This window comes from Halichoerus grypus, chromosome 4 (genome assembly GCF_964656455.1).
Source record: "Halichoerus grypus chromosome 4, mHalGry1.hap1.1, whole genome shotgun sequence".
In the NCBI taxonomy this organism is placed as follows: Eukaryota; Metazoa; Chordata; class Mammalia; order Carnivora; family Phocidae; genus Halichoerus; species Halichoerus grypus.
In genome coordinates this window covers 163,108,050-163,135,969 of record NC_135715.1, presented here as the reverse complement: position 1 = coordinate 163,135,969, position 27,920 = coordinate 163,108,050, and positions in this window count along the sequence as shown.

The following is a 27,920-nucleotide window of genomic DNA, read 5'->3' as shown; positions in this document are numbered from 1 at the left end:
AGCAGGCTCCCTGTTGAGTGGGAAGCCCATCGTGGGGCTGGATCCCAGAACCCTGAGATCATGACCTGAGCCACACAGGTACCCCTAAATGGATTATATTTTTAAACATAAAAGCTAAACAAAAATTCATAAACTCTGGAAGAAAATATAGGCAAAATTTTTTTGTTATCTTGGAGTTGGCAAAGTTTCCTTAAATAGGACAAAAAGCACTAACCATAAAAGAAAAAAAATGATAAATTTGTCTTTATAAATATTAAAATCCTTTGCTTTTTGTAAAATAGCATTGTCAAAATAGAAGGGCAAACCATAGACTGGTAGCCAATATTCATAATACATATATATCCAACAAAGGAGTTGTACAATATATAGAGGTGCCTGCCTGGCTCAGTCAGAAGAGCATGCGACTCTTGATCTCAGGGTTGTGAGTTCGAGCCCCCACGTTGAGTGTAGAGATTACTAAAAAATAAAATAAACTTTCAAAACACCAAGCAAACAAACAAAACAAAATCAGAAAGATAATGCAAGTATACAGGATTATAAGGGTTATCAAATATCTTATGGGGTGCCTGGTGGCTCAGATGGTTAAGCGTCTGCCTTTGGCTCAGGTCATGATCTCCAGGTCCTGGGATCGAGTCCCATGTCTGGCTCCCAGCTCAGCAGGGAGTCTGCTTCTCCCTCTCCCTCTGTCTCTGCCTCTCCCCCTGCTTGTACTCTCTCTGTCTCTGTCTCTCTCTCTCAAAAAAATAAATAAATCTTTAAAAAAAAATTTATGCAATAAATAATGAGCAAATGATTTGAACTGACATTTTACAAAAGAAGATATACAAATGGACAATAAGAAATGAAAAAGAAATCTCTATTTTATTAGTCATATGAGAAGTATAAATTAAAAGTACAATGTGATACCACTATCACTGACTAAAATGTCTAATATTGAAAAGACTGACACATTGTTGGCAAAGATGTGAAAGCATCTAAAAGTCTCATACAGTCTTAGTGGGAATGAAGTAAAATGGTGCAGTTGATGAAGGATAGTTGGAAGAAAGGCAGGCAGGGACAAGGGGTCCCCAGGCCTAAGAGTAAACCACCCTTAAAAGGATTTTACACCACCCTGGGAAGAGCCCTGTGTCCTTTCCCACGTGATAGATGACAAAAACCTGATTGGATGACAGGCTCCTGGAAGGTTAATCAAATTAAAACAGCCCGCCAACAAGTCCATAAAAACCCCTGGACTTAGAAACTCTGGTGGCAACCCTCTCAGGTCCCCTCCCTCTCCAGGAGCTTTGTACTATCACGCAATAAACTTTGTATTATCCCTCAATAAACTTTGCTTTGCTGCCCACCCCTCTGTCTGGTCTATCTCCTCATTCTTTGAAGCGGCGTGACCAAGAACTGCGGGCACCGAAGGAGAAGAAATCCTGTAACACAGTCATTTTGGAAAACAGGTGGGCAGTGTCTATGCATTTACCACACAACCCAGAAATTCTACTTTTCAGTATTTACCTGAGAAAAATAAAAACATATGTTCATATAAAGACTTATAAACATATGTTTATAGTAGCTTTAAAAAAAAATACAATAACCACCACTGGAACAACACAAATGTCCATCAACAGATGAAAGGATAAACAAATTGTGATATGGCCATACAATGGCATACTACTCAACAATATGGAGGAATAAAATTCCTGGCACATACAAAAATCTGGCCAAATTTCATAAGTGGTATACTAAGAAAAAGAATCCAGACACAAAACAGTATACAATATATGACTGCATTTGTATGAAATTTTGGAAAAGTCAAAAGTAATCTGTAGAGACAGAAAAGAAATCAGTGGTTGCCTGGGGCCAGGGTAGGGTTTGGGACACAAATAAATTTTAGAGGGTGATGGAAATGTTTTGTCTTGATTGTTGGTTGTTAAATGGGTGTATTTGTTAATATGCATTAAATAATGCACTTAAATGGGTTTATTTTATTGTATGTAAATTCTATCTCACTAAAATTGACACAACAAAAAGGACATATTCTAATCCTGTTATCCTCCCAAACTCATTCTTTTTCTGCTTTAATTTCTATATGAAATCAATTATTTCATATATAGCTAATATACCTGTTTGAGGTATGAAAAGTCATATCCATTATATATACGTTACACATGGGGTGTACATTATATATGGGCATTTCTTTTGGGGGAAAACTTCAAATCATTATTTTCTGTACTGCTCCATTTTCTTATAATTTTTTAAAAGGAAAATACTATATTGATCTTGCCACATACAACTAAATACCTCTTACCAAAATTAGTAAGACCATGTAGGTCTTTTCCCCTCCTTAAAGGTATGAACGTGGTTGCCTGGGTGGCTCAGTTAGTTAAGTGTCATACTCTTGATTTCAGCTCAGGTCATGGTATTAGGGTTGTGAGATGGAGCTCCATGTCAGTGCAGCCTGGAGCCTGCTTAAGATTCTCTGTCTCCCTCTCCCTCTACCCCTCCCCCCTCTAAAAAAAAAAGGTATGAGCCTCCAGCTATATTTTTATCACATGAATTTCCCCTTTTGACCATATCTGATCAGCTTGACTTAGGTCTTTTTGATCAGTTAATAGCCTAAAGGACAGGATCCAGAGTAGAACCATGATTGCTGAAGCGCCCCACTCCCATAGATTGGAGGAGTTCCCTTAAAGGAGATACAGACCTTTAATAGGTGGATTTTCTAAAATTTCATACATATCCAGAAAGGAGGACCCAAAATTTCTGCTATTTCATCCCTTGATTGCCCAGAGCACATACACAATTCTAAAGATGCTTCCCCAGATAATCGTACTTTCCAAGAAGAAGTAACCCAAGGTAATATCAAGAGCAACATATATACAGGACATGTAAATACGCCACCGCCTTCGAAAACCATTATCTCCCTGAGAAATGCATTTCTCCTGTACTTGTGTTGTCATTCCATCACTTTTCTCTTCAACTAGTGAATCAAAAAATTATATCAACACACTTTATATACAATACTATGGAGAAAGGGAAAAAAAAGATACAAAGAACAATAACAGCTCCTAATGAAAAGAGGAAAGAGAAAAGGGCAAGTGGGTGGAAAAATTAAATCTTTGGGCACTACTAACAAGACACAGAAGTGGAAACTATGGTTCTTGATGCTCCTGGTGCAACTAATGAGCTCCCTTCTCTCTTACCCACTCCATCACCCTCTTCCCTTTAGTCAAAACCTTATCTTACCTAGTTTCTTTCCTTGGAATAGTTCTGAGCACTGAGAGACCCTGTTTGTAGTTTTTTTTTTATCCCTGGGCATGATTGTAAAATCCTGATAAAATCCCCCAATTCCATCAACACTGTATATAGTAGAAGCATTTTTTTTTTTTAAGATTTATTTATTTATTTTAGAGATAGAGGGGGAACGGGCAGAGGGAGAGAGAGAGAAATCTCAAGCAGACTCCTCACTGAGGTCATGATCTCAGGGTTATGAGATTGATCCCTGAGATCATGACCTGAGCTGAAAGCAAGAGTCAGGTGCTTAACTGACTGACCCACAGAGGCGTCCCCATAGGAACATTTTTCTTAAGAGCCAACATCAATAATTGCAGCCAACAGTATATACTCCCATTTAAAAAATTTAATTAATTCGTGACATTGCACAAATTAGTACTACAAAAGGATGACAAAATTACAAATGCTTATAAAAAAATTCGGACAGTATAGAATTGTGTCAAAACAATCCTTACAGATAGAAATAAAAAGCAAATAATAAGAATGCAGCAAAACTTTCTTCAGTCCCACCCCCCTCTTCCTCCTACCAGTAGATGGTAGCTACTATCAACAGTGTAATGTAATTTCTTGTAGGCCTTTTTTGATGCATACACAAGTGTATATATATATAATATATATATATAAGAAATATATATTATTTATGGCCCTTGGTGTATGGTAACATATCAAAGGCTCAGGGCTGGTTGCTATTGCTGCCTATGATATATGTTTACAAGCACTAAAATGGCCAAAGAGTAAATAGTGGGAGGTAAATGTGCAGAAGCAAAGCCCTTGGTTAATTTGGTTAATCAGCTCTATCATAAGCAGCCTGGCCCAGGCTACAGAGGCTGCTAGAAGCTCCCCGCAGGGAGGAAGGAGGGAGCTAGTGATGGGGGAAATAAACTGATCATCACGACCCACTGAGTGTGAGTCACGCTGTCGTCTGTGTCTGAAGGGTCGGACCAGAGGGAGTGGGATGAGAGCAGTTGTAGGCCCTTAGGACAACAGCCATTCTTGGTTTTCATTTGAGTTTATGAAGATTCATCAAGTATGATGCAAGAGACATTGAAAACATTAAAATGACATGGAGTAAGGGTCTCTGTCCTTTTGGCTCCGGTTCAGAGTCTCATACTTGTTGGCCGGTCTCTGCATTGGTTCACTCTGCCCAGTGGCTAGGTGACCCCGGAAAAGGCAGGTCCTAGCAAAGTAACCGAAGTAAAATGGAATCTAGAGATGTTGCACCACAGAGGTTTTGATTTAAATTCTTAAAGATTTTTTAAATAAAATTTTATTTTTAGAATAGGTTTCTAAATGTAGATTTACAGAAAGCTTTTGAAAATAAGAATTTTCCTGTATCCCACACCCAGTTTTCCTATTATTAACATCTTACATTACAATGGTGCATTTGTCATGATTAATGAACCAATATTGATACATTATAATTTTTTTTTTTTTTTTTTTTAAAGATTTTTATTTATTTATTTGAGAGAGAGAGAATGAGAGAGAGCACATGAGAGGGGGGAGGGTCAGAGGGAGAAGCAGACTCCCTGCCGAGCAGGGAGCCCGATGTGGGACTCGATCCAGGGACTCCAGGATCATGACCTGAGCCGAAGGCAGTCGCTTAACCAACTGAGCCACCCAGGCGCCCTGATACATTATAATTAACTAAAGCCCATACATTCATCACATTTCCCTAGTTTTTTTGTATGGATGTACCACAGTTTGTTTATCAATTGACCTATTGGAGAACATCTAAATTACTTCTAGTTTTGGACAATTATGAATAAAGCTTCTAAAAACATTTTCATGCAGATTTTTGTGTGGCCACACAAAAAAATGGATTTTTTAAATCCATTGGGTAAATATCTAGGAGCATGAATGCTATATTGCATAGTAATAGTACATTTAGCTTTGAAGAAACAGCCAAACTGTCTTCCAAAGTGGCTATACATTTTTTATTCCTATTGGCAATGGATGAGAATTTTTGTTGCTATGTATCTTTGTCGGCGATTTGTGCATTTATTTATTTATTTATTTATTTAGGATTTTTGCCATTTTGCCATAGGAATGTACTGGTATTGCTCTGTTGTTTTAATTTAAATTTCTTTAATGACAAATGATGTTTGACATTTTTTTTAAAGATTTTATTTATTTGAGAGAGAGAGCATATGCACACACGATTAGCAAGGAGGGACAGAGGGAGAAGGAGAAGCAGACTCCCGCTGAGCAGGGAGCCAATGCAAGGCTGGATCCCAGGACTCTGGGATGATGACCTGAGCCAAAGGCAGAAGTTTAACCAATTTATCCACCCAGGCACCCCCATATCTTTTTATATGCTCATTGGCTACCTGTATATCATTTGTGGTGAGGGTCTGTTCAGATTTTTTGCCCATTTTTTAATTGGTTGTTTTCTTATTGTTTAATTTTAAGAGGTTTTTGGTATATTTTGGATAGACATCCTTTATCAGATATATGTTTTGCAAATATTTTTCTCCAAGTCTGTGGCTTTTTTTTTCATTCTATCAACAATGTCTTTCATAGAGCAGAATTTTTTAATTCTAATAAAATCCAAAATTGTTAAAAATCCAATTTTAATAAAGTACAAAGTAAAGTTTTTCTTTTATGAATTATGCCTTTGGTATTGTATATAAAAACTTATCACCAAACCCAAGGTCATAGACATTTTCTCCTGTATTTTCTTTTAGAAGTTGTAGTTTTATATTTTACATTTAGCCTTATTAAAGTTTTAACTTTCTTATGAAATAATTTTTTAGGCAGCTGGGCTTGTGGGAAATGGTAATTTATTTGACAGAAAGCATGCTTTTCTTTCTGTGCCTGTTTTTCCCCCTCAGAAAAATGGAGTAGAGCAGAAAAGACATGATTAGCCTATACGAAGACTGATGAGTTCAGAAAGAAGCTATTTCTGTTATGGTTTTACAAATGGTACTACAATAATTTCTCATTACTTCTTGCATTTCTCATATACTAATTAAGCTTGATTTAAAACACAAGATAAAAAGTTATCTACAAATCCCAAACTTTTCACTGATGCCAGGGATGACAGAAGAATGGTGAGAAATCTCCACTCCAGCTCTAGGTTTGGAATTAAAACAAAGACTTCTTTTTTGGAAGAAGGAACATAAGAGGCAGAGACAGATTTCATTTAATGAAATCATTCTGACCCTCAACATCAACCTAACCTGCCCTCAGATTAGGACATTCCTCTCATAGTGACATCAGTTGTAGGTAGAGCATTTATTTTACCTTTTCCTCCTTAGCTAAAAAAACAAAAAAACAAAGAAAGCAAAAAGAAAAAAAACCCGGCAAAACACACACAAAAAACAAAACACATTTAAATCTATGACTTTTCTTCTGAATACTCCTTTGGCTCATCCCATAAATTGTTATGTACTATTATTGTTGTTAATTTCTAAATTTTCTGCAGCATTAATTTTCTCCTTAACTTAATGATGACCTTTCTTTCTTTTTTTTAATATAATGACTTTCCTTTCTAATCAGAATGTGTATTATATACTTTCGACATTTTTTATTGCTGCATAATTCTTTATTTATTTTTGGTAGATGTTTTATTAGTATTGGAAATAAAGGTACATTCTATGCTTGTGTGCTATAAAATTTGATTTACATTTTTTGTCAGCCATCAAAAAGAGAAAGAGTTATTATTAAAGCTTCCCATTAGTATTGCACTTCTGTCCATTTTTTCTAATTTATAGCAGATTTCACTTTTGTATTTTGATGTTATGTGATGCATAAAATTTCATGACAGTTTTATATTCATTGTGAAATATACTTTCTGACAGGATATCTTCATTTCATTTAATATTTCTGCTTTAGTTTCTATCATATTTGTTATTGGTATTGTGATTGTTTTTTTATTGTATTTGCCTGGTATATTTGCCTGCTTTCTCATCATTTAGTATATTTTTATTTAGCAACTTTGTATCAGATGGGGCTTTAGAAAATGTCACATAGATGGATTTCTCTTTTCTTCTCATACAATCTAAAGACAATATTTTTAAATGGAGATTTTCTCAATTGCATTTGTAAGCTTAATAAACGTATTTAATTATATATTGCCATTTTATCTTGTGATTTCTCCTATTATGTTTTCTTTCCTCCCCTCTTCTTCCTCTTCTCTTTCTCCTCCTCCTCCACCTTCTGTCCCTCCCCCATCCTCTTCCTTCTTTTTTTTGTTTACTGCCTTTTACTATATGACTATATTTTCTTGGCTTTCATCATCTCTAATATTTTGGAAGAGATCTATGCTGTTTTTTAAGCCACTAATAGTTACTTTAGTTTCAAAATCTCTTTGAGTCCAAGAATGGCAAATGTGTGATATCCTTCTCTTCCCTTCCAGTGAAGATAGTCTAAATGGATGAGAGCACTTTCCCACTGAGCCTGGATATGACCTCAACAAAGCCCTCAGGCAGTCATTACCAATTAACAAAAGTTGGAGCAGTAAGCTGAAATCTTTTTGCCATCCTTGCTTTTTCCTACTTAATGAAATTAAGCCAGTAGCTCCCAAACGTTGCTGCACATTGGAAGTAGCTGAGGAGCTTTTAGTTGGGCTCCAAACCAATTAAATGAAAATGCCTGAGGGTGGAAGTCAGGCATCACTGTTTCATAAAGATCCCTAGCTGATTCCAACGCACAGCAAAATTCGACAACTACTGAGTTCAGGTGTAATTTTATGTCCCACCCCTCTTTTCTTCCCATTTCTCTGTTATTATCCATGTAATTAAAGCTCTCTCCCTCTTTCTCTTTCTCTCTTCTTCCTTTTCTCTGTCCCTTCCCTTCTTCCTTCAAACCATTACATATCTTCTAACTTGAAAACACATTTTGAAATTGACATCCAATTTTGTAACCACACTTATAAGAATCAATTCAAGTATTTCTCAGTTCTAAATGGTTCAATGTTTGCAACTAGTCCTTTTATACAATTACCTTCATATTTTGAGAATTTTAAAGTTTGTTTCCTCCTCAAGTAGTACAAATACATCTTTAAATAATTTTTTTCAAATAATTTTTATGAATGATACATGTATTGCATATTTGAGAGTATTTTTACACACAAAATTTGGCTGGGGACAAAATTCTTCGATGACATAGTTTCTCTTAACTGTAGACATTAATCTGTCATCTTCTGATATTTTATTTTTTTTTTTTTAAAGATTTTATTTATTTATTTGCCAGAGAGAGAAAGAGAGCACAAGCAGGGGGAGCAGCAGAGGGAGAGAGAGAAGGAGGATCCCCGCTGAGCCAGGAGCTCGACGTGGGGCTTGATCCCAGGACTCTGTGATCATGACCTGAGCTGAAGGCAGAGGCTTAACAGACTGAGCTGCCCAGGCATCCTGTCTTATTTTTATTCCTTTGTAATTAACATTTTTTTCTTTTTCTTTCTTTCTTCTTTCTTTCTTTCTTCTTTCTTTCTTTCTTTCTTTCTTTCTTTCTTTCTTCTTTCTTTCTGTCTTTCTTTCTTTCTTTCTTTCTTTTTCTTTCTTTCTTTCTTTCTTTCTTTCTTTCTTTCTTTCTTTCTTTCTTTCTTTCTTCTTTTTCCTTCCTTCCTTCCTTCCTTTCCTTCTTCCTTTCTCCCTCTCTCTCTTTTTTTTTTGCCTAAAGCCTTGCAAATTTTTCCCTTTGTTCTTTCAATCCCAAAGTTGGCTACAAGGTGCAATTCACTTGCTTAGATGCAGTTGGTGCTTTCAACCTGTATGTACAAATATCTTTTCAGCTCAGAAAAGCCTTTGTCTCACAGCTTTGTTTATTTTTTTCTCTTCTACTTAAACTGATTTCCCCTTTAAGAACGCTGATGCTCTGAGTTTGCTTTCCATTATGTGCCTTCTATAACTATTTTTTATCTGTCGTTTTAATCTCTCTGATTTTGCTTCTGGAAGCCAGGGGACCTTTTCAAGTTCATCTTCCATGAAACAGATTTGAAGTTTCATAATATGATTGAGATTTCTACTACTAGTCATGTGAATTCCATTTTTACAATTGCATTTATCCAAAGGATCTTTTACATTCTCTGTTTCTGTGTTCGATTTTTAGAGTATCCTGCTCCTGTTTTATGCATGCAACTTATTTTATCTTTTGGGTGAGATTAGTTACATTTTAATTTTTAATAGTCTTTTCTTCCTGCACAGTGCCTTTTTCTTTCAGTTTCCTTTTCTCTTGTTTTCTCCTTTGTCTTTTAAACTAGGTGCTTTTTGGGGGGGATTTATGGAAAACTTTATTTGCTCATATTTAAGAGTGGGGGTTCTAATGGGCTGATGGGAGCTCTCCAAGTGCCTTGGTGCTGTTTGTCCTCTGTGAATCACTGAAAAGCTTTTACTGTTCTAATTGTCAGGGTTGGGGGTATTTTGGTACCATGGGATGGTTATATCCCCTAGAGAAGACTCATCCATCTCTTTCCTGGAAAATAAAGGCCTGCATTCTGGGAGCCAATGGAAGAACTAGGACTAAACCCTAGATTCAGAATGCAAACATATATTTAACCCTACTGTTTTTGGTTCAGAAGCTGGGGGTCTCCATTTGTGTTCCCCAGCCTAGAGATTCTCCATTTTACCTCATCACATAAACCGCAGGCTCCTGCTGGGGAGAAGAGATAGCACTCAGTGACAGCATGTCGGGGGAGGGCAGTAGCTCTAGTTGTTTCTTAACTTTCCCAGACCTCCTAATTTTTCTGTCTTTCCCCCTCTTTATCCTGTCTTCTAGAAATGCTGGTGCTGTTAATTCCTGAGTCTCCTGCGGCAGTCTTTGGTTGGTTGGGTTGATTTTCAGATTTTCCTACCTATAGTTTAGAATTCGGCTTTCTCAAATCTGTTAAGTCAGTTTCCACATGTCTGTCTGTTTTCCAGTGTCAAAATTTTGGTGTTATTTTCTTTACCCATGTGGAGATACATGTATGTATATGTACATATTATATAATAGTTTTATAAGGGCTTTGGGAGGGAGGAAAATGGGATGTTAGTTTAAAGTTCCAACTTTACCAGGAAGTCTCATTACTTTTTTAGATCTTTTGGGATCCCTGCCAATTCTGTTGATCTGATTTTTTTTTTTGTAATCTGTTGATCTGAATTTTAATCTTACCGTTAATCTCAGCTTTCTGTCTCCTTAAACTCCTGAATTATAGTGGCTGTTTTCTTGCATTTTTTTCAAGAATTCCCAGTGGTTTCCTGATTTTATCTTCTGAATCTTACAGTAGATCATTTTCAGAGATAAACTCCTTCTTTGAGTCAAATGTTTCCATTTCTTACACTGTAGTATTTTTTTTTTCATGAGTCTCACTTATGTTTTTAGTATTTTCACTCCTTCTATAACAAGGGTAAATATATCCAGACTTGGTATTTATCAACAAATAGGGAGCTTCCCACCATGCTATTCTTTGGATCCCATTGGCCACAATTGGGTCAGATGTCCAAGGGAGTCTGAGAGAGCCAATTAATAGCTAGCATTTTCAGCCCTGGTGTGTGTACATATGATAGCAGAAGGGGGTGTTTGAAGCAAGGAAGAAGGTGACAGGGAATGACAAGTCATAAGCAACAAATTGTCCTTGCTCCCAGTGAGTGATAATCATGATTATATTTTCTGTAAGTAAGCTATGGATACTGACTAGCATAAATGAAAGTCCTCTTTATGTGAGAAAGATGTGTGTAGTTTCCATACCTGGTAGAGCCCTTCTTTTCTGGAGCAAGATCAATATAGACATTATCAATCATACAATAAACCGATTTTGCTTCTGCTTTTGTGCTGGCTTCCAGAAAGCTCCAAGGTGAACTTATGTCCTACCACTGGTAAGCATTATTTCTCATGGTATATATTCTCTGACCTCACTTCACTTCCAGATTCATTTGAACTTGCTCCACCCTTAATTTTTCCCCAACCCCTTCTCAGATAATCCTATTTTATTTCATTTTAACCTATTGCATGTATTTTTGCAAGTACTCTTCTATCTTAGATCCTTTTGGAATGAAGCCAAATCTAAAATAACAATTAATTACCTACTGATGTTTTTACAGCCTGATATTAAATGATACTTGAGAATTGGGACTACGCCGTACTGATCTTTATATCTCCCGTGTTTCCTCATGTACAGCAGCACCCAATCATTGTTTGTGGAACTGGATTGATGCATCCCTAGGGCCATCTGAGTCTGCCAGTTCTCTAAATGTGGCCTGCCTTTTATTTTCTAAGAGATCTTAGGATTACAGGTATCAACTAGTTGATGTGTTCATGGACAGATAACTAGAAACAAGGCATCCCCACCCATGTAGTTCAAAGTGTGAATTCCTGAACTAGCTTGACATTGTTATATCAGACAAATGCTTGAAGGTATTGATCTGAGTTGACTAAATAGTAGCTCAGCCAAGCCAGCACACAGATGCCAGAGTCACACTGGGCCACAACAGCTGGAGACAGGCGTAGGGAACTAGAAATTATTCAGTTGCAGCCCCTCCAAACCATGTTTGACATGCTATTTATCTTCTCCCACTGAAACTCTCTCCTTCCAAATAAATGGGGGTGGGTGATAGCTTGGGGGTTGTTTACCTTCTACTGAACAAACAAGTCTGAATTAGGCATTAGGAGCAGTGAGTCTAAAATGATGAACGCGCTTACCCTGGCATTACTTAGAAAATGGGAAAAATAAATTAGATTACTACTTGGAAAAACTCATTGGTTTGGAGAGCAGCAGGGACTTAATTGCAGGTCTAAAGCGGCACAGCCTCAGTTCTCTTCAACGAAGCGAAGACCTTGCTCGGAGCAACAGGCAGAAAGGGGATCCCTTGGAGGGCTCTGTGATTTGTGGCAAGCCAGCAGAGACGCAAAGAGCAGGACAGAACCTGAGATCTTCCCTCTAAAGGACACGGTGATGCTCCATTTCCATGTGCCCGTGGTTATTACCTGGCATCTTGTGTAACACATTTTACTGGCTTGGAGAGCCTCGGGGAACATCTTCTTGTCCCATGGGATACGTGAGGAGTGGCGTGGTGAGAGAGCTTGAGAAGTGAGTGAAAGGATTTTTATTTCTTCGGCAGAATAAACAGCATGCTTTACTCCATCAACAGCTGTCCTTGATGTGGCATATTCTTTTGGAATAACACACAACAACATAATGCAGTTTGCTGGAAATTCTAATTAAAATGAGGTACTTGTCTCCTGTCTCAGCCAAATGAAATTATGGAACAAGACTTGCAAGCTGCAAGGACTCATTTCAACAGTGCAACTAGCCTGAAAAATAGGAGTCCCTAACCAATAAAGTCAGCTTTCAGAATCATGGGAGGTGAGGAGACCAGTGGTCCCAGCTAGAAGCATGTCTGTGTGGGAGTGTGCCTGTGCATGATCGTGCACCCACACTAGAAAACTAAGGGCTCTAAAATTCACATAGCTGTAATAGAACATGTGAACATGTGTTAATATTGACATGCAATATAATACACTAGAAGCTTCCCATAATGCCAGCCTCCAGTTATATGGCATAGACTAACCTTTTAGATAAAACCGCCTTATAATGAGGTCCATTTGTTACTTCAGAAATGACTGCTCTGGCTGAGGCCCAAGGTCCACTAGTTGCATGTTGCCTCATCAATAAAATCCCAACATATTAATAAGGAATGGCATTCCATGTCTCCAGAGAGTTTTCTGTGGCCCTAGGTATATTTTTAAACCAGACTGTGTAAGAAGCTAAAAGGGAGAGTGCAGGAATCCATTGTTACTCACACCAGAATGAATTTTTTATGGACGTGGTACAAATAATCTTGCAATTTAGTTTACCAAAAATAATATGAACTGATATTACATTGATGAGTACTTTCTAAACACCAAACACTGTATATTATCTATTGCTTCTCTAAAGAATCCTCTGACATCCAGTTATGGTTCCCACTTAAGAACGATGAAGCACATTCAGAAGGGGTAACTAACCTGCTTAAGGTCACCCAGGTAATAAGTGGCGGACCCAGGGTTTGAATCCAGGCAGCCTGTTCCAGACCCAGGGTTCTGAGATGCAAATACCAATAACCAACAATTGTATAATACTTACTTTGTAGGGGGCGCTAGTGCTTTACGTTTTTGAGACACATTTAATCTTCACATTGATTTTATGAGGTGAATATTGAAACGAACCCCATTTTATTGGTGAGATGAAGGAGGTGTGCAGATGCAGGGTGTCAAGGTCAGCCACCTGGCAAATGGCAAGGCGGAGGGGCCACAGACCGCTTTCACTGTGACGCCCTTCTCTTCTTTCCACTGTGCCATTCCAAGCACCGAGTAAAGCTTCAAAACACCTCTGGCCAAAGGTCTGCCGCAGCTGTGCCATCTTGTTGGCTTTGAATTACACCTTTCTTTTTAAAACCATAAAAAACCATTTTTTAAATAAAAGGGTTTCCCAGAGGCATCCCTTTATATTTGCCTCTGCTTTTCTTTTGTGGATGGCAGCTGGCAGCTAAGAGGAACAAGTAGGTGAGGGAAGGCTAAGAGCAATGGGGATATTACTGGACATGGAGATTTGGAAACCATTCCTCGTTTATAGACCCCAAGTGATTCCTGGGCAATAAATGAGAGATCCTGCCTTGGCTATGACTTAGGCTGATGTGGCAGATATTTCCAACTAAATCTGAGTGATTGGGTACATGGACAGGTTTACTACGAGAGCTAAAAGCTAGGACTCCAGTGAGGTCAATTAATTTAAAAATAACTGTTCTCTTAGCAGCGCCCCCCACAATATGCAGGACAACTGGTACCAGCAACCACACCGTAATACAAAGCTGAGACACTGAGGAAGAGACAACCTTAGAAATGAACTTGGCCAACTGTTGAATCACAGATCTGTACCTCTGGAGCAAATAATGCAATATATGTTAAGAAAAAAAAAAGAAGAAGAAGAAGATAGCAGGAGGGGAAGAATGAAGGGGGGGAAATCGGAGGGGGAGATGAACCATGAGAGACTACGGACTCTGAAAAACAAACTGAGGGTTCTAGAGGGGAGGGGGATGGGAGGATGGGTTAGCCTGGTGATGGGTATTAAGGAGGGCACGTTCTGCATGGAGCACTGGGTGTTATGCACAAACAATGAATCATGGAACACTACATCAAAAACTAATGATGTAATGTATGGGGATTAACCTAACAATAAAAAATTTAAAAAAAAAAGAAATGAACTTGGCACAGAGGCAGTGGGAGGTGATACAGAGAAAGACAACTTCCTTAGTGAAGCAGGAGTGATAAATGAGGTTGGACATCTACATCAGTGTGTGCTCAGGGAATGTCAGTTAATCTTAATATTAACTTGGGAACATGTAATTAACACAGCATAACTCCTTGCATAAACCTCCACATCATATACAATATCCAGAAGTAAACTAGTGGTGCTGTGTGTACTGCAGGGCTTCATCCCACCAACACAAGATCACGGCTGAGCAGAAACCAAGAGTCGGGCGCTTAACTGACTGAGCCACCCAGGCACCCCAGAATTTTTTTTTAATTTTTCATTGTTAGGTTAATCCCCATACATTACATCATTAGTTTTTGATGTAGTGTTCCATGATTCATTGTTTGTGCATAACACCCAGTGCTCCATGCAGAACGTGCCCTCCTCAATACCCATCACCAGGCTAACCCATCCTCCCACCCCCCTCCCCTCTAGAACCCTCAGTTTGTTTTTCAGAGTCCATCGTCTCTCATGGTTCGTCTCCCCCTCCGATTCCCCCCCTTCATTCTTCCCCTCCTGTTATCTTCTTTTTTTTTTTTTAACATATATTGTATTATTTGTTTCAGAGGTACAGATCTGTGATTCAACAGTCTTGCACAATTCACAGTGCTCACCATAGCACATACCCTCCCCAATGTCTATCACCCAGCCACCCCATCCCTCCCACCCCCCACCACTCTCTCTGGCAAATAAGTAAATAAAATCTTTTTAAAAAAATCATAAATAATAGTCAGGGGGATAATAGGTAAATATATGATGATTCATCTTTAATATGGAGCATTAGGGCGCCTGTTAAAGGGAATGGGTCAGTGCTATACGTACTGATGTAGAAAAAAATCTTCAGATCATATTAAATCGTCAATCAAATTACAGAACAGGATGTATGGAATGATCCTATTGCTTTAAAAATTTTTATTTATTTATTTACTTTAGAGAGAGTGAAAGAGTGTGAGTGGGGGAGGGGCAGAGGGAAAGGGAAAGAATCTCAAGCAGACTCTCCACTGAGCATGAAGCACAATGTGGGGCGGGATGCGGGGCTCGATCCCACAACCCATGAGATCATGATCTGAGACGAAACCAAGAGTTGGATGCTTAATTGACTGAGCCACCCAGGTGTCCCGGAATGATCCTATTTTTTTAAAGCTATGTACATACATGCATGTGTATTATAAAATCATAGGGAAATACCTGCAAGAAAGCATCTGCTTTCCTGGAAAGGAGGTGAGAGTTTAGAAAGAATGGAGGGGACATAAAGGGAAACTTTCAAATTTTTATTTACTTTATAAATGTACATAAATGTTTGAATCTTTTATAGGAGCAAGGACTCATTATTTACTTACATAATTTAAAAAAGAAGTGGATATTTTAGGAACTATAGTCATCCAGCAGAAGTGTGTTTGTGTTTTCCTAGACCTTTAAGATATGTTAGTGTACAAGACGTTTTCTCTTTTAGGATTTTGTTTGTTACATCCTTTCCACCCCTCCTCCCCAGTCTTTAGCCGATTTCTGCAATTTAAGCATATCCCAGCAATGGATAATGAATAATTATTTCAGATAAGACTCTTGGTGTTGTTCCGTGATATGTTCAATGTAGGATCAACAAACACTAACAGAAATCACCAAGTTGAGGTCCCCTGGTCAATAATTCCACAAACTGAATGTGCCATTCTGGAACATCATATTGAGGACTCCAGTGGTCCCCAGCCTAGGCAAAAGCGAGCAGGGACACACTGACTTATGTTTTGAGATGTCAGTGGACAAGTACTGGAAATTCACTAGAGGCCCTGAAGGTATCCATCTGATCTCCTCTGAAGAGCCTCAAACAGAGAAGAGGTGGAGGGCAGGACGGCTTTCCTGCCCTGGGCATTCACAGAATCCATATCCATGGGCATCCAGTACATCAGGAAAGATTTACCTGACTGATTTTGCCATCAATCCAGGGCAAATGTACCACGTGGGCAGGTCCCAGCACCACAGTCAGCATGGAGGGCCGGTGTTAGAGGTATACTCTACCTTAGATCGGAAGGTCGTGGGACCCAAAGAAGCTTGTACCATTGCATTCACCAAAAAGAGGAAAATGTGTCATTTTCTATCTATCTAAACAGCTGATCCCAGATCTGTCTATAATGTTGCCCAAGTGACAATCCAAATTGACTAAAAGATAGTTGAAATTATCAGGCAGCCTGGGCCACGGTCTCATTATCTTGATAGCACAAATATGGCCTTTAATAGCATGCTGTCATGGTCATGTTTGTCTCGGGAACATCAGATGATGATGGCTATTCGTTTGCATTTTTAAAAATATGTCTGGCTATCTGACAAGGTTTATATTCAAATTAAAATAATAACAAGAATTCGGGCTAGTGGCTTGTCTTGCAATTGTCCGGGGCAGTATTATAACCTATGATGACATTTGCCCCCTGTGAGCTCCTAAAGCTATGGTAAAAAAGAGATCTACAGTAATAGTTCCTTTTGCTTTTAAAATGTGAAATCTTTAAACAAACAAATAGAATGTGGCATTTCAGATACACTTCCACAGCACATGAGGAGGCTGCTAAGGCTCTTACCTCAGGGATAAAGACTTGTGTATGAAAATATGTCACTCTTCGCTGTTCTAACACGTCATGCTTATTACCCCTAAATTTGGCTTTTGTTTGGTTTGCTAATAATATTTCCTCCTAATCTGCAATTATCAATTTGCCCATCCTGTTTTACTTTATCCTATTATCCGTGTTAAGTATCATCTATTTAAAGTTATTATCTCCTGTAGAACCACCATCACAATGGTTTTCCACCGCACGCCAGAGGGAGAGCGCTTGAGTAGGAAACAGGGGGAAGGATGGAGAAAACAGAGCGGGCAGTGGTTACAGTGGTTTTAAGAGGCGACTGCATAGACAGGACCTCCGTTTGCTCTTGCCAGTCTAGTGAAGGTGGCCCAAGGCGGGGTAGGAAGGGGAGACCTGGGAAGACTTGTGGCAGGTGGTAAAACCACGCCGGGACCGGGCAGCATCATAAACCGGCGTGCAAGCCAGGACATCCTGGATGCTGCCCTGAACGCAGCCGCCGCCTTCTGCCCACGAGGCCAGGGCCCTGTCTCTCTTACCTGTTTTGTGCAGTGCTCAATGGCGTATCATGCACCGGAGGTTTGTTAAAATATATAGGATGATGGTAAATACAGATTGAAATAAAGTGCTGAGAAGCCAAGCCTATTAACTCACCTTGAGGTCCTGGCCCTCATGGAGAAGCCAGGCAGAACAAATGGGCCTGATGCTCCGAGCCAAGGCCCCCGGTGGGAAGACTCTGTGAGCAGCATGTGTAGCGGAATTAACGACACACTCCCTTTAATGTTCATCGGGATTGAACACTGCTAATTTACAGCACTTCGGCATTTCGGGCCCCCTTAGCATCTTTCCAATTATGCTAGTGGGGAGGTGACTGGCCCATCCACGGTCCCCATGGTGAGACTGTGGAAGCAGAACTTAGCAACAGAGTCCTGGGGTTCGCGGACGCCTGTCCTAATGAAGCTGCATTGTTCACGCCACTCTTAGTCCGCGACCCTGCACCGGCTCCGGGTTCCCTGGGCCCCGGTTTCCCGCGCCCCTCCTGGAACGGAGGAGCGCGGCCGTCCCACAGCAGACTCCGGGAGCAGAGTGTGGCTCGCCTTATATCTGTAGTTAAAAAGCAATAAATCTTAGGTCAGGTAATGAATTCCATTTTGAGTAATCTCATTATGGACAACTACTCAAAGAGTCTATACAGCACAAGCGGAATGACTGGAAAACCCAGTATAATGTGCTGGCTTTTTTCCCTGTGCCAAATTAACAGTGAAGGCCTCTAAAAGGATGCTTCATTTAGGCTCTCTTATTATCAGAAATATTATACAAGCTGGAACTGGGGCCTGAGTGGAATTGTACTGCTGAGGTAACTCCCACTGTTGGATCAATGGCTGGCAGGACTCCAGCATGAAAGGACCTCTGAGCGAGGCAGCCTTCTATCCCCGGCCCCAGTGCACAGCTCTCTGCCGAAGCCTAGAAGAAGAAGGGATGAACAGGGGGAAGAGAGTCCGGGGAGGTATAAGTGGCAAGCACATTTTCTATGACTATCTTACAGGATCAAATAAGGTGCAGGATCTGTTTCACTTAATTGATCTTATTTTTTCTTTCTTTCTTTTTTTCTAATTTTTTTTAATTAACATATAATGTATTATTTGTTTCAGGGGTATCACTTAATTGATCTTAAATACAACTATCGAATTGTTCTTCCGGAAGAGTTATGTCACTACTCTATAGCCTTCAGCTGCTCCCCATTACTATCTAAAAGAGTTCAGCTTTCTCATACTGAAATTAAAATGATCCCCAAACTTTACATACCCATCACCTGAGGATCTTGTTAAATTGCAGTTCTGATTCATGGATTAGCCTTGGGGTGAGGGCTAAGATTAGACATCTGTAATAAGCTTCCAGGTGATTGATATCCGTGTAGCTCGTCTCTGCACCAACGTGGAGTAGCCAGGCTCTAGAGTATTGGTTCTCAAACTTTGACTTACATTAGAATCACCAGAAGGGCTTGTTACACTAGAGATTCTGAGCTCCACCCCCAGAGTTTCTGATGCAGTAGGCCTGGGGTAGGGCTCGAGAATTTGCATTTCTCCTAAGTTCCCATGTGGTGCTGATGCTGCTGGTCCCGGGGCCACGCTTTGAGAACCACTGCTCTAGGGTAATGGTTCTCAAACCCGACTACACATACATATCATCTGATTTAAAATATGAAGATTTTAAAACATCCTGATTCCCAGCTCTACCCTCAGACTAATGAAATTAGAATCTCTGAGAATAGGATCCCAGCATGAAAATCTTTTTCAGCTCCTTAAGTGATTCTTAATATGAACTGAGACTCCCTGCCTTAAAACATGGTTTCCAGCATAACTTTCCCTACAGCGTCCAGAAGGAAAACAGGACGATGTGCTCATCCCCGAATTAGCTTTTCGTACTATTATATTTCAGAACTTAGGCTTACATCGTTTTTCTCCCTGAAATAACCTCCTATATCCACTGTCAAAACTCCATCTGTCTTTCATGGTTTATCTTGAACACCATGAAGGCACGAAGACTTCCTCTAGGCCCATGGCCAGCTAAGAGCTTTTTAATACACTGCCTCCTAATTCCAGTCACAGATGAGAGTCTCACCCACCTCGCCTCCTCCCTCCTTTCCGTTGCCACAGCCCTCCTGGGAGCCTCCTGTGGGAAGCCTGGGCCTGCCCTAGGGTTATCTGTGTCGCCCCTGGCCTTTCCCTGCCAGCCTGCAGGTGCCCCGTGGGTAGAAGCAGCTTTGCCTTGTTCATTCTGCTCATCCCTCCCAAAGCTTTCGGTGCACTGTCCTACTCTAAAGTCCCTCGCTTAGTACCTGTTGAGTTGTTCTGCTTTTGTACCTCTGTGGCCCTTGACATACGCATTCTCTCACAATATTTTTACTCTCGTGCTTGTCTTGTTGTTGCCTGTAGATATAACCTTCCTGAGGGCAGGGATGGCATCACGCATATCTTTATCCACCCCTGCCCCCAGCACACATTCTCCTCTAAGTTCCTGCTACTCAAAATGTGGTCCATGGACCAGCAGCTTTGGAAGCAGTGTTGGAATTGCAGACTCTCAGGCCCCACTCAGAACTGCTGAGTTAGAATCTGCATCTTTTAAAAAGATTTTATTTTTTCATGAGAGAGAGAGAGCGCGCACAAGCGGGGGGGAGGGGCAGAGGGAATGGGAGAAGCAGACTCCCCGCTGAGCAGGGAGCTCCACGAGGGCGTTCATTCCAGAATTCCAGGATCATGACCTGAGCTGAAGGCAGACGCTTAACCGACTGAGCCACCCAGGCGCCCCGAGAAGCTGCATTTTAACAAGATCCTCAGGTAATATGTGTACACGCTGAAGTTTGAGAGACACTTCTTTGGATGGTAAAATAGTAAAATAATGAAGAGAATGGATTCTGGACTCCACTTTTAGGCTGGGAATATTGAGTGAGTTCCAGAAACTCCCCGCACCCTAGTTTCCCCATCTGTACGGTGAGAAGAGTCTTCATCTCATAGAGATGTGGGAACATTAAATAATGCAATGTGAATAATTGAATAATGCCTCCTAAGTCACCACTCAGTGTGTTATAAGCCCTTAATAATACAGTTTGAACTATTATTACTCAATTAAAACTGGTTAACTTTAATTTAAACTGCCACCCAGACTAGGTAAGAAAATGAAACACAATTCTGCACGGATTTCAGAAACAGGAAATGTAAAAGGTAATAAATAAAAATATTAAAAACCCTTTAGCAGACGTTAAGGAGCATGTCAAATCCTTCCTGCGTCCAACCCTAGGCAATTCGGTAGTTGGAGCCTTTAAAATTGCCATCCCCCAAATTTCTGCTGCGTCACCAGGTTTTTCTCTACTGCGCAATTCTTTCAGGCCACCTTTATTCTGCTCTACCTAAAGAACAACTTCATAAGTGAATTTTTTTTCTCAGACTCCTTAATCTGCCGCTGTCGCGATGACCTCAGCGGCCATAAGATGTGCGCCTTGCTTGGCTGAAACGTGTGTGCACACTGCCCCCTAGGGGATCTATTCTGTCATGACCCTCAAAACCAAGAAAAAATCCCAAATCGCGGGGGTGTGTGTGTGTGTGTGTGTGTGTGTAGTTAGCTGGGAGGAAAAGGGCGGAATCCTTGACTGTGACAGTCTGTCTAGCTTTGAGATTACTACCGGGCCACTCTGAATTTTAAGTAATAAATAGTATTCCGCACCGGTGTGGGGCCTCACGGGAATTCGCGAAGAACTTGATGGGTATGACCCGGGTTTGAGTCCCTCAGATGTTTGGAATAAAGGCACTGACTATAGTGACAGTCTAGAATGACAACCAACGTCTGAAATGAGACCTTAACTCTACTGTATTTGGGGATATGAAAATGATACATCTATACCCCATACAGGATACCCCAATTTTAAGCTGTTAGGAGAACAACAGGACAAAGTTAACAAATAACTATTGAGAGGCTACCATGTGCCGGCCAGTGTTCCAGGCACTTGTGGTCCTCACTGAACACAAGAGGTGAAGATCCCTGCTCTCATAGAGCTAAAATTCTTATTAACACCAGTGAGCCTCCGCCCTGTCTCCCTGCTGTGTCCTTCCGCTCCAGCTCTGGTGAGCTTCCCTTGGTTCCGGGGAAGCACTGGCTTGCCTTGGAATGAAAGACAAGGGCCGTGTGCCCCCCCCGTCACTCCAGACCCCTGCTCACAGACAACCCTGTCTCTCTCCTGTGACCTAATAGGGATTTTTTTCTTTCCTTTTTCTTCCTCCCTCCCTCCCTCCCTTCCTTCCTTCTTTCCTCCCTCCCTCCCTCTCTCTCTCCCTCCTTTCTTCCCTTCCTTCCTTCCTTCCTTCCCTTCTCTCTCTCTCTCTTTCTTTTTTTTTAAATTTTTTTATTGTTATGTTAATCCCCATACATTACATCATTAGTTTTAGATATAGTGTTCCATGATTCATTGTTTGTGCATAACACCCAGTGCTCCATGCAGAACGTGCCCTCCTCAATACCCATCACCAGGCTAACCCATCCTCCCACCCCCTCCCCTCTAGAACCCTCAGTTTGTTTTTCTCTCTCTCTCTTTCTTTCTTTCCTTGTTCCTTGCAGGATTTTGTTGGTTTTGATATATATATATATATATAAAATTATATTTTGGGGCAGGTGCTACAACACATCGTGGCATCTGACCCTTGTCTGGGCCCTGTAGTGGGGGACAGAGAAGGTCTGTGAGGCTCTGAGGCACTCAGGAGAACCAAACTAGTTTCTGGTTACAGGAGCCCCCCCCCCCAAAGGCCAACAATGGCTTCAGTTCAAAGGTTCCATTTGGACCCACACACTTAATGAGTACTTTTCCCTCTGAAACGGTTATCAGTGCTCACCTCCGGCCTCCAAAACTGCCTCCCGATAGTTCGTAATTCCTTCCCCACTGGCATTCTGAAGACACACCGGCCAGGGCCCTTTGCTGTCAATGTGTCGTGGAGATGGTGGGAGGGAGTCCCTTTGCCTGCAAAGTGGCAGTGACCACTGAACCTTTCCCCGGGGCTGTCCCCGAGAGAGTGTGCAAGCAGGCCGTGGGGTTCGAGAGGACATCCTGCAGCCCATCCCGGCCTCAGGCAGTTCACATCCCGCTGGATGCTCCTGCCTGTCTCCTTCCTTTTCCCTCCTCTAGGGCTTTCTGGTGCTGGGACTGAGAACTGAGAAAGAATGTCTTCCACCGGGAAGTTCTCAGGTGTCAGTTACTGGATTTACACCCTTTTCCCCCCAGCCAACCACCCTCGATTGGTTCACGGCGCACTGTGTGCTGCTGGGCGTCGGGCTCTGCCCGTCCTGTTCTCCATGCCATCTGCAGCCCTCGAAGCGTGCCCACCACGTGGCAAGCACTCAGTAAAGAGAACTGGTAGGCCCATTGCCTGAGCGCTGACTGTGCATGGAGCCCTGTTTATTTCTTAATCCATCTTCAGAAAGAGCCCTATTTTTTCAGCCGAGAAACGAGGCTTGCAGAGCCTAAATAATTTGCTCTCCGTCACACAGGACTTAATGAAAACAGAATTGAAACCCAGGAGTCTAACTTGAAAGCCTTTATCCACCACGCTGTGCTACTCCCCCGTGGAGTGAGACACCTTATTTGATAATAATGTGCCTCCTTGTTTGGGAAGTAAAACTAATAACTTGGTTCAGTTATTAGAAAATCTTCCCATAATGTAGGAGTTAAGGACTGCATCAGTAATTATTTCTCATCTCTCCCATCCTCCCCTCTTGGACTGGGGATCAGACATTTCCTCCCAACTCGGCCTCTTGATCAGTACAGCTCACCAGGAGCCTCCCCCCCACCCCCCAAAAGGCAAATGATGACATTAGCAGTGGCTTCTTAGCGTGAGGCAGAATAGGCAGCAAACGGAGCGCCCCAGGAACTAGCAGCAGGAACAGGGCCACTACCCCACGCGCTAAGTGCCTGTCAATGGTTTCCTAACAAATGGCTTCATTGAGACTCTCTGTCCTCCAGGTCAGCCGCGGCATGTCCACTCGAGGCTGCTAAAGGCCACGCTCCTGCACTCTCTTTCCTGCTCTGCAAAATGACACTGAAACCATAATGAGCCTGGAGGAAGTCAACCAGACAGGAAATAAATCCACTTGGGTGGTGGTGCTGGAGCTTGTGGAGTTTTGGAAGACCGCTCATCCCTCGGGAAGGCGCTTGTTTGATGCAACCATGGCCAGCAATTCCTTGCTCCCTTGTGGCTGGGAAAGGCAGGTGCAGATTGATTTCAAAATGAACTTGAAGCTCCGAGGACAGGTAGGGCATTGACACGGCAAGGCCACTTTGACTAGGGCAGGCGGTGACGTAAGATGAGCCTTGGTCAGGATTTCCTGAGGCAAGAGCAGCGTTGACGGGCTTTATTTTTAGGTGGTATTGATATTTTTAGTGAAAGTCCAAGAGCATCTCCATTTTGGGGGGTCAGCGGGTGTGGGGGGAAGGGATGATTTCCTGAGGTTAGTCATTTCCTCGCTGCTGGTGGAGAGATTTAGCCATGCTCCTATGTCACAGGAAGTGCCCGGTGATGGTAAACACTGCTGACATAATGGGAGCCGACACCGCTGGTGTGTGGAGCTCAAACACTCCTTCCTGGCCCTTGGGCCAGGTGAGTGGAGGCTGCTTCCTGTTTTCAGCTCGAGGAGGAACTTTCAACTTCTGAGAGCTGCTCTGGAGAATCCATCACAAGGCCTGCTGGGGTAAGCAGCCAAGACCAGACACCGGAAAGCAAGTTGGTGGCAGGAATTGTTGGATGTGTCCTGGCCCCTCCCAGAACTGCTGAGTCATTGTGCACTCCAGGAGGTGTGTATGGAAGCCAAGTGACTTTGATTCCAAGATCATAAAGCAATCCTGGTCTGAAACCCGCTTAGTAGCCAGAGATCCCCTTAGTGCCTGGATCGCATGCCTACCGATTTCCCCTCTGAGATTTCTGAATCTGGTTCCTCCACTCTACCTCTGTGATGTCAGTGACATCCTAGCTCACGTAGAGATTAGGGGAGTCACCTGCTGTTCTGGGACAACAATCTCTTCCATGCGGTTCCTCCTCCGTGTTGCTGGTAGATGCCGCATGGAGAAACACACAGCGGCTTTGTCACTATTCCTCTCCGCCTCGTCCATAGTAGACATTGCTAATCGGTCATGGACTTTCACTGCTAAGCCCAGACATGGGTGATCACACCGTCTTTCTTAACACTGTCCCTCAAGCTTTCATGACCAATCAACTGGAACTGGCATTTGACATAAAGTCAATTTGCCATCTTGGTGCTTGTGTTATCTTCCTAAAAACTAAATCCGATTGTGTCTCTTCCCTGATGTGAGACTTGTTCTGTCTCCCTGGTGCCTTCAAAAGGAATTCAGCTTCCCTGGCATGGCATGGGCTCACCTCTCCCTAGCTGTGTGGCTTCATCTTCTTGCCTCCCCTCCCCCGACTTTCTGCCCCAAAGACACACCCCAGGAAACTTCTTATTCTTTCCCAAAAATGTTCTGCTTTTGCCTGACTCTTGGCCTTCCACAGGGTTTTCTTGCTTTCTAGATTTTCCTTTGTCTTTTCTCCATTCTGCAAACTCTTAACTTGTTTTTTCAAACCCTCTCTATTCCTCTTTTGTGATGTCTCCATGATTCCACTCAGCAAGGCCAGTGGCCCCTCTTCTGTGTTCTCATAGGCTTCTGTTTTTACTTCTATTAAAGCATTTGTTATTTTAATATCTCCTGTGGTATATATGTTATAATATGTTGTGGTTATTATAGTAATTATATTTGTTATAATTATGGTCAAACATTTGCTGATTTATTCAACACGTTTATTGGCTACCTTCTATGTGTTGTGTTAGTAATAGGTAAATGAATACACAGAATAGATGTTTAATGAACTTTTATTCAACGAATGAATAAATGATATTTAATTGCTAATCTAAGCTGCCTTTAGCCTTGTGTATATATATATTTACTTATTTATTTATTTACTTGAGAGCTAGAGAACACAGGCAGGGGAAGCGGCAGAGGGAGAGGGAGAAGCAGACTCCCTGCTGAGCAGGGAGCCCCATGTGGGGCTTGATCCCAGAACCCTGGGATCATGACCTGAGCTGAAGGCAGACACTTAACGACTGAGCCACCCAGGTGTTACATCCCTTATATCTTTATAGTAGCTCCCTCTAAATTCCAGGACTTAAATCTTTCCCTAAGTCCTATAGAAACTATGAAAATAAATATTTTTAAAACTTATTTTTACAAATATCAACCCAGATGCATATATGATTACATAATTTCGGTCATATCCTTTTTTCTCCTTTTTTGGCTTTCATTTCTTCCCCACTCCATCCTATAATTGGCACCTCTAGGTGACCAACCCAGTTTACTTGAGATTGGCCCTATTTTAGCAGTGAAAACCTCATATCCTGGAAAATCCCTCAGTCCCAGGCAAACCAGGATGGATAGTTACTCTTCTTCATCGTAGCTCTATGTTTCTTTCCTAAGTAAGCAATTTTTAAAATGTGTGTTCTTCCATATTTTTCTCTGTATTAATATAGTACTCTTATAATTGTCATTGTTGTTTTATAAAATGAGGCTATATTCTATATTTTATTAGATTCTGTATTATTATATTACATTATATTATATCATGTTAAACACTTTTCCTTATCCTAACTCACTCACTAACAAAACTGTAAAAAAAAAAAAAAATCAAGTCAACTGGCATAGCTCTGGGTCAGTCTCTTTATTTCTCTATGCTGTGAATATTCCATAATATTTTGGCTGTTCACTTACTGATGGGCATTTATGTTATTCCAGGTTTTTTGGGGGGGAGGGGGGCACAATGATGATACACATACACACGCACACACATATCTTCATGTATTGATGTTTTTATTTTTATGAGAAATAATTTTCAAGAGTAGAATTGCTGAGTTGAATAGTAAATGTAATTTCAATTTTTATAATTATTGCTAAATTGCTTTCCTAAACAGCTATAACACATCACATTTCTGTCATCATATGTAAGAATACCCTTTCCATCACATCCCCACCAGCCCACCATCACTTGGTGTGATAATTCTTACTAATTTGTCTGTCTGATGGTTATAAAATGGCATCTCATTGTTACTTTAATTTGCATTTCCCTGACTACTAGTGAATTTGAACATTTAAAAAATGCATTTGGCCATTTAAATGGGCTCTTCAGTGATTTGTCTATTTGTATCTTTTACCTACTTTTCTGTGGGATTTTTTGACTTATCGACAATTTTAAGAGGATTTTGTATTTACAGATGCCACCTCTTTTAAAATCTGTTACATTTTTCCAGCTCTGATATTTGCCTGTGATTTTATTTATTAGATCTTCTGTGATACAAATTCTCTTGATTTTTATATATTTAAATGTGCCTATCTTTTCTTATCTAGCTTCTGGATTCCTAGTCTTGGCTTGGTAGTTCTCCTCAACCCATGGATTACATGTGTGGTGCCTTTTATTTTCTTAAAATTCTTTTTGTTTTATTTTTCACATCAAAGTCCCCCATTTTTATCTTATATACTTTGACTGTGTTACACCTACCCCATTCACTGGGAGATAGATCATTTATAGACGTTCTCCTAGGTATCCAGAGCCCCAGCTGAGTCTCTCTTTCCAAGCCACCTGCTTCCTTGTTCCTACTCCCATACACCTTGCATTGAGTCTCAAACCCAAAGCTAGTATCCATCAAGCTCTCTCAACAGTGCAAGTAACCCTACTCCAAGGTTGTTAAATGACCTTAGTGCTAACACGACAACAATAATATCTTTGGACTAAAATTTGTGTGTAATATTGATTTTTGAATTTTGACCATTAGCTTCAATCCTCCCTTCCCTTTTTTTTTAAAACAATATTCTGATTATCTTCTGGGTAATAGTTCCTTTACCCACTCTCAGTCATATGCTTCCAAGTAGAGTTGACTCCATCCCCAGATCCAGGGGTGGAACAAGGGGCACATTCCTAGGCCATTCAGTACATTACGTTGCTCTGGCCATCATAATGGCTGAAGGAAGTACCCCAATCACAGCCAAAGAGACATAAGAGGATATTTTGCCAGACCTTCTGGGAAAGAGAAGTTTTTACCTTCTCTTCTTCTTGCTGGTAGTACATAGTACAGTATCCGGTAGAGAATGATGTAATACTGGGATATGTTGGCAGCTACCCCGGTACCAACCAGCCTGATCACAGAACCAAGGAAGTGGAGCCAAGAAATGGAAGGTGAGAAACTGGGTCCTGACCCCATTGTTGGAACCTTGCAGAAGTGGATCCCTTTGACTGTTTAATTTCATGAACCAGCAAATTTCTCTTGTTTAAAAAAGCTATTTTAGATCA